We start from the raw sequence: 7238 nt of genomic DNA on the forward strand, positions 1-7238 counted from the left end.
CCTGGAATTCCTGTCCTGTTCAGTCAATACCTCTATATTCTGGTTGACGTAGAAATCATAGCTACTGCAATAAAAATGATCATTTGGGCAATTTAGTTTGTCTAAGAATAGTTTTTAGTGCTATGTACAGCATAGGAAGCACTTTGCATCTGCAAACATGATGTTCTTATGGCAAGTGCTGTTTGTCTTCTCTGGAAAAAGGGAATCAAGGATGAGATGTGAAGCGACTGGCCCGGAGGCATGAAAGGAATCTCTAGGAGCCGGAACTGAATGAGAGGTTCCAGTTCCCTAGTGTTACCTTCAAATCACTAGGTTTTACTCTTTTAATATATTTGTCCCTTAAGGGAACTGAAAATCAAGTTTATAGACCTTAATGACCCACATCAGGACAGTAAGGGCTAGAATTAAACATACAAACTGTCATGATTTGGGGTTGTTAGTGAACAGTAGCCCAGACATTGCTCACTCCCTGGCAGTGCTCTCCACAGCTTGCAGAGTGGAAGGCCAGCACAACGTGTCAGTGTGAATAACAGCAGCAAATGTGTGTCCTGCTCTGTTTGTTCAGAATCACGCAACAAAACAAGTCTCATTTGATGCTCCTCTTCACTGAGGAGGGAGAATACCATTTTAAAGTGAAGTGGGTTCATCTTTGTTCTCCCAGCCTGTAGTGTGACTAACCATTTATTTCTTGTGGGGCTTTCTCCCTTTTTCTTTAAACCAAAATATGGAGGGCTTAATTGTTCTTTCCTATCTCTTAATCCAGGCCTTTGCTGAGAAGCACCAGATAGGAAGGTTGTGGAAAACTTTGAATTGCTGATTCAGGGACATTCTCTTAAGATACCGAAGAGTAGAGAGATACAACACATAAGGGATCTGATTATTCCTGTTTCTCTTCTAATTTATGGTCAAGACTGCAGCTTCTGTCTTCCATTTCATTATCTTAGTGTAGATACTAGGCTGTGTTTGTTCAGTTTGTTTCCCTCCAAGTTAGGATTAGTTCCTTAGGTTCAAGTAAGTTCTGAATTTCACAGAGAAGCACCTGAACCAAAATCCTGGATCCAAACATCCCAGACTTGATGTGGAATTCAAATCTGGATCCCAACTCTGTGGCTTACTAACCTACCCATTTAGGGAAGGGTTTGTTGTCTCTACGTGGTGTTTGTGTTTTTGGTCCTTTGGAACTAAGCTTTTAATTTGGTTGCCAGTTCTGCAAGGACTTTTTAACTTCTTAGCAATGCCGGTGTTCACACGCTCCATTGCTGGCAGTGTGATGCGTAGTGATAAAATTTGACTCTGTCTAAGGGTTACTGAGATAAACCAGCATTATCATTTATAAAGGTCATTTTCGTGCATAGTGTTCTGAGCTTTGGATTTGAATATAGCTCACACCTGAAAGGACACATCTTCCAACTATGACCTGCATCACTGGCAGAGAGTTGTATAATCTGTACTTGTGGAATGGGAAGGTACAAGCTTCCACCGTTGCTGATGCATCATGTGATCCATCTGTTTGTTTTTTCTTATAGTTGTTGTTTGATTTATATTTATTTCTTTTTCAGTTTTATAGAAAACAAACAAGCAAAACAACAGGGGAAGTTCAGGATTTTTTCTACAAGGTATAAAACTCCAATGATTTAGTGGTGACTAGAGAGCTGTGAAAAAAACCCTCCATTAGGGGACGATGGGCTAAACGTAGGTCCCTTTCTCTTTAACAAGTAGGATAACCTTTAAGACTCATGGAACAACATAATAATTGGTAAAACTAAAGCTGACATTTGTTTCCAAGAAATTCTGTAAGAAATATCTATGGAAAAAACATCAGTGATTGAGAATAATGTACAAATTAATGTGTTTGAAACTTGTGTATCCATTTCTTTAAACTCGTATAACTCTTCAGTGAACGGTACACTTGTGTTCAGTTTTATGATGAAAAACAAAGACCAAAGAAGGCCAGCCTCATTTGATTGTGTATATTCTGCCTGTCTTAATTATCAATAGCTGTAAGGATGCAGTGCAAGTGATCTGGTAACCAGTGGTTCTTGTCCTTTTCTTTTAGGGGGAAAAACAACTTAAAAATGTATAATTTATTGCTCAGCAATAACCATGTTGTTAAAATAATAATAATAAAAAAAGGAATTAGCAACATGTCTTAATTTCCCAATAGCATTATTATATGTTGTATTTCAGTTTACTGTATATTGTGTTTTTGTATTTATTTGTGTTTGGAGGTCTTGCTACGTCTTTTTATTGTTTAAATGCTAATAAACAAGGACAGTGTGTAAGAGTGTAGAATGCCAAACTCTGAAATGCTAAACTGTGTTATTAAAGGAAAAATAAATCTAAGTAGGAAATCATATTTTTTAAAAAAACCTGGCGTGTTGAATTTGAATGGCTTGCAGATGGCCAAGCTGCATCCTTGTCTCCTCTCTGAAACCACTGTGCTTTGGCTGTTCAGGATTTTGTGCTTAAACACCTGATAGACCTTTATCGTGGCATTTCCCTTCCTCTTCACAGGAAACTTGCCAGAATTTTGGTCAGAGTCCTATTTTCCATGCAGTAACTCTGCTAGAATAAATTAGGTGCTGGTGTTCATCCTACTGTCTGTGTCAAGAGTCCTTGAGCAAATGGAGCAGAAGTAATTGAAAGCTTTTTGTGCGTTTGTGGTACACTGCTTTCCCAAAGAGGGGTGGGAAAGGAGAGACACTGGCTTGAATGGCTGAAAATTGAGGTGTGTTTTTTTTTTTTTCTTCTTCAGTATCATTAGTGACTCTCTGTTTCTGGACTCAGAAGAGCATTTCAGGTGTGTGTTTGAAACCATGGGAAAGCAGCATGCAGTTTTGAAATGAGTGAAGCACTAATATTTCCACCATGTTTCAGCTTCAGCCTAGTGGTGAGAACCCTCATCCCCAGTGCTGGTGTACGGTGCATGTCCCTTCTACCGAGCACTATGCTGATCTGTCTGTCTTGTTTCTTCTTCCACTCCTTTCTTGCTGAAATTCCCATTTCCTCTCCTTCGTATCCCTGCAGGGGTGGTGCTGGTTCAGCAATGCAGGAATGTCTTCCCTGCGCTCGGAGCCAAGACCGCAGTGTCTTGGCAAAAGCCACTGCCGGCACCCAAATGCGAGTGTGACCTGGCCAGCTGATGTTTGTGTTTGCAGCAGGTAGTCTGAAAGTGCTGGGGGGCTCTGTGCCTCTTCCTGGTAAAATGGAGATACTGCCAGAGAAAAGACAAATGCAGGAAGGTGGGCATGCTGAGAGAGAAGGGTGGCTAAGAGATGCCGTCCTTGCCATGCGCAGGGTGTGCTGAGGTGCATGTTCCCTTCTGCTGCTGAGAGCAGACACTGGTGAGTGACTGGATGCTGTGGCATCCCCTGCCCTGCTAGTCACACTTTCCACTTGTACTCCCACAGCCAGTACTCGAGGCTGTGCCACCCAAAGCTCTTCACATCTCACTGTGGTGGATGAAAAGACTGAATGTCCGTGGGCTACCTTCAAGTACAGCCCTTTTCAGGAAGAGCAGCTCTTATTATCCCCAGAGCTCCTTTTCCTTCCAAATTTTTTTGCTTGGTGCTGCTCAGATGTGACACTTCAGTTATTTCAGTGCAGCAGGGTAGGTGGAGAGGAAACAAATGGCTTTAAATGTGAAGGCAAACACTGATTTTCTCCTTACCTTCCTACTCCTCCTCCCTCAGCAATGAATCGGAATTGAAATGATACATGATGCTGTTCCTGGCAAGAGTGAGTCTTTGTAGAAAGTTTCTTCTTTGTGACAGATCACGGAAGGCAGCTGACAGCTTGATAATGTGCTTTTTCCTGGTAGGTGATAACGTTACTTAGGGTGATGGGAGCCGAGTGCCAGCTCTGGGAGGGCAGAGCAGCCAGGAAAGTGGGATGAGGAGTTCCCCTGGTCTACAGAGGGTGCTGTGCAGACACCTACATTGCTGGAGCCTGGACTTGCTGCTGGGGCCACCTCTTGCAAGAATTGCAGGGGTATTTTTATATTTTTTGGACTTTTCCCAGTGTTTTAAGCCTTGGGTTTGCTTGCTGTCTGGTAAGAAGCATTTTCAAAACCTCTGACATCTTGCTCCTGCAGATAGACCTGCTCTCTGGGATAGCCTGCTTTGGTGAAACCAAGTCTTGGTATTGTTTGAGGAAAAGAGAAGTATCTGGTAGTCAAAACAAGTGGCAACAGAGGTGATTTCCCCTGTCCTTCCCCAAAGCTGGTGTTCCGTGAGTCAGTTGTGTGGTTCCTTCTTGCAGGGCTGTGTTGAGCCCTGGAGTCTGTCACTGCCAAGTAATGCGTCTGGCTTGTTGTTGTTTGGCCAAAAGAAGTGATGACCCCAGTGTCTTCCCCTGCTTCCCTTGGTGAACGTGGCACCCAGGGAAAGTGAGCCCACCCAGCTCCTTGCTCCTTCAGGGTGACCTCTGACAGTGGTGAACGTTGGACACTGATGTCTGCTCTCGTGTCCTGTAGGCTCCCAAGAGCTGGGAATGGCCTGAGCCAGGAGCTGAATTCCCACCAGCTGGGCTGGCAAACACAGAAGAGACCCTGGGGCCTGACTTCCACCCCACAGGCTGCAAATTGGGTTAAGCAGTGTTTGGCCACAGCTTGGCACAGCAATGCTGGTTGCAGCTGCTGGAAATGTGTGTTTTGACACCATTGCTGTGCTGATAAGAGGCAGGAGTTGTTTGCAGACATTGATGCAGACGCTGGATGGATGCTTTGTGCCAACACAGAAGCTCCTGAGAAGGAGATTATTTGGATCTGCCCTGGCTGGTAGAAATGGCATCTGTCTTGGCACACCCTGTGCCATCAGCCAGCATGAACACAGAGGTGTGAGCCTGTCCCCAGTCACTGCCCTGTTAGCAGGTGTCCTGGGGCTAGACAGTGAAGGCTGCAAGTGGCTCTCAGCTCTCTGAGGATAAAAAGAAATCTTACTCTAGTGCAGGGGCTTGATAAAGGGGGCTGGTTAGTGTCCAGCAGGCTGTGGACTCAGGACTTGAGAAGAACTGGTTGCTCTGTAGCTGCTTCTTGGAGCCATCCCCAGCAGAAAGCCTGTGTTCTCCTGCTTTGGACCACGAGAAACAAAGCCAGTTGGAACATGGCTTCCAGATAGCTCTGAGATCAAATGCAGTTCCCTCGGGTGACTTCTCCTGCCTCGCTGCTCATAGTGGAGCTGGATCAGGTGGGCTGGTTGGAGGGCTGCCAGGAGCATGTGTGTGTTGGGGGCCAGCGCTCCCCTCAGGGGCTGGTGCTCTCAGCCACCGCCACTTCATGCTCAGCACTGATCCCTTTCCAGCTGCAAAGTGCTGGGGCTGAGCGCTCGCAATGGAGAAGTAAGTCCCCTGTGTTGCAGGCTGCAACAGTTTCAAGCAGCGAACAGAGATGCACTTGTCCAACAGGGAAATTCAGAGAGGTGCTGGGTGTCCCTGAAGGGCTTTAGGGGTGGCTTTGCTGAGTGGCTAAGGGAAACCCCCTCTGTGGTGGCCATGTCCTTGCCCTCCCCAGCCAGCACTGGGGGAGCAGGTGGGGTGTGGAAGGGTGGGCTGGTGGCAAGGAGTGAAATGTGCTGGTGTCCACATTAGGGCAGATGCTTTCATTTCTGGGGACTGAGTTTTGCTTCCTTTCATCTTTGTTTCTTTCTCCCTGTAGCCACCTGATGCAAACCTCGCTCCCGTGCAGCCTCTGTTGTGCCTGCCAGGCCCTGAGGTGCAACAGCACCTTGGGGTGGTGGGAGCTGCAAAAGCTGGGTTGGAGAGAAGTGTGTTCTGGCCCAAGGGAGAGACCCACAGCAAGGGCTGGATTATTCTGGCCCATACTCCCAGAAGGAACCCTGCAGTAAGCAGCTGTCCCCAGTAACACAGGTTTTCCTGGGATCTCCGTAATTGCCCTGTGCTGTCCTACCTGAAAGCTGGACTAACAGGAGCAGGGACAGTCCCCCAGTGGGGAGAATTTCAGAGGCCCTTTGATGAATGCAGGGCAGATGGGGTGTTTTAGACCTCTGTCTGCTTGTCAGATGAATCCTGGCTCACTTCAAATCGAAGTATCCATTTTGGTGAGACTGGAGCTGCTGAAATGAGCAGTGCCCAAAAGCAGTGGCTGCAGGCTACAAAAAATAAAAATAAGGGTATGGAGCACCCCCTGAAACACCAGGTTTCCAGGGCTGTGGCATTGCTCTCTGCCCTCTTGCCCACCCTGGCTGTGCTGTGGGGTGCTGAGGCTGTGGACAAGTATGCACCCTGCCCTCTGCGCACCGCAGTCCTCTCTTCAAGCTGTTACTGAGTAGCTGAGTATCCCTCTTTTACTTATTTATTTATTTTCCCCTTTCTATTGAAATACAGGACATCTCACTGCAGTCAACATTCATTCTGAGAGTGCCTCAGGAGAGATTTGTGAGTGGTAATGAGAGTGTGGGAGCCTTTCACCTCAAGGACATCTCTCAGCATCCAGCTTCCTGCCCAGAAAGTGCTGACTGTGTTTTGGCTGATGTCTAGGCTGGGAGCTGCTGCTCAGGAGCTTTTTCTCTTGGCAATTGACAGGCCACGTTTGTGATACTAGTGAGGAGAGAAATCCAGCAGGGCCACATCTGTCTTCCTCCACAGGGCACAGTGCATCACCCGGGGCTCTGCTGGGGCATCCTGGGGCAGGACCCCTGCTGCTCTTCTCACTCCTGTGTTTGCAGTACAGGTGGGAAATGGCACCAAGTGGGTTATGGTTTTGGGAGACAGAATATTTCCAGAGAGTGATGGATCCCTGGTCTCTGCTCCCTCCCCACATGTGCCTGGTTGGAAGTTGTGAAGTGGTGGGAGCATGAAATGTGGGATGAGGTGGGTGGTGGATGCACTCCCAAATTCTCATTGGTGTCAGGTCACACCTGCTTGTGGTTTGTGATTCCTCCACTGATGCCCCTTCCAAGTATTTTTCCAGTCTCCTCCTGGGCTCCTGTAAACTCCTGTATCTGCAAAGCCTCTGTCTTCACCTTGCTTGTACCAGCATCAGCTGAAAGGTCACTTCTGGAGGGGTGAGGAGCTCCCCAGCTCTCCCCACAGTATGAAGCTCTGTCACTGTCCTCTTCCCAGACTGTCATTGCTCTCCTGTCCTTTTCTGCTCCTGTCTCACCCATGTAAAGACATGGTGTGAGAAACATTTGTCACACCAATCAATAGGCCCAAACAGATCCTTCAGCGAAGCACAGTTTATTTACACCCTTGCAAGAACGGGTGACCAAAACAAGTAG

This window comes from Apus apus, chromosome 5 (genome assembly GCF_020740795.1).
Source record: "Apus apus isolate bApuApu2 chromosome 5, bApuApu2.pri.cur, whole genome shotgun sequence".
Classification (NCBI taxonomy): Eukaryota; Metazoa; Chordata; class Aves; order Apodiformes; family Apodidae; genus Apus; species Apus apus.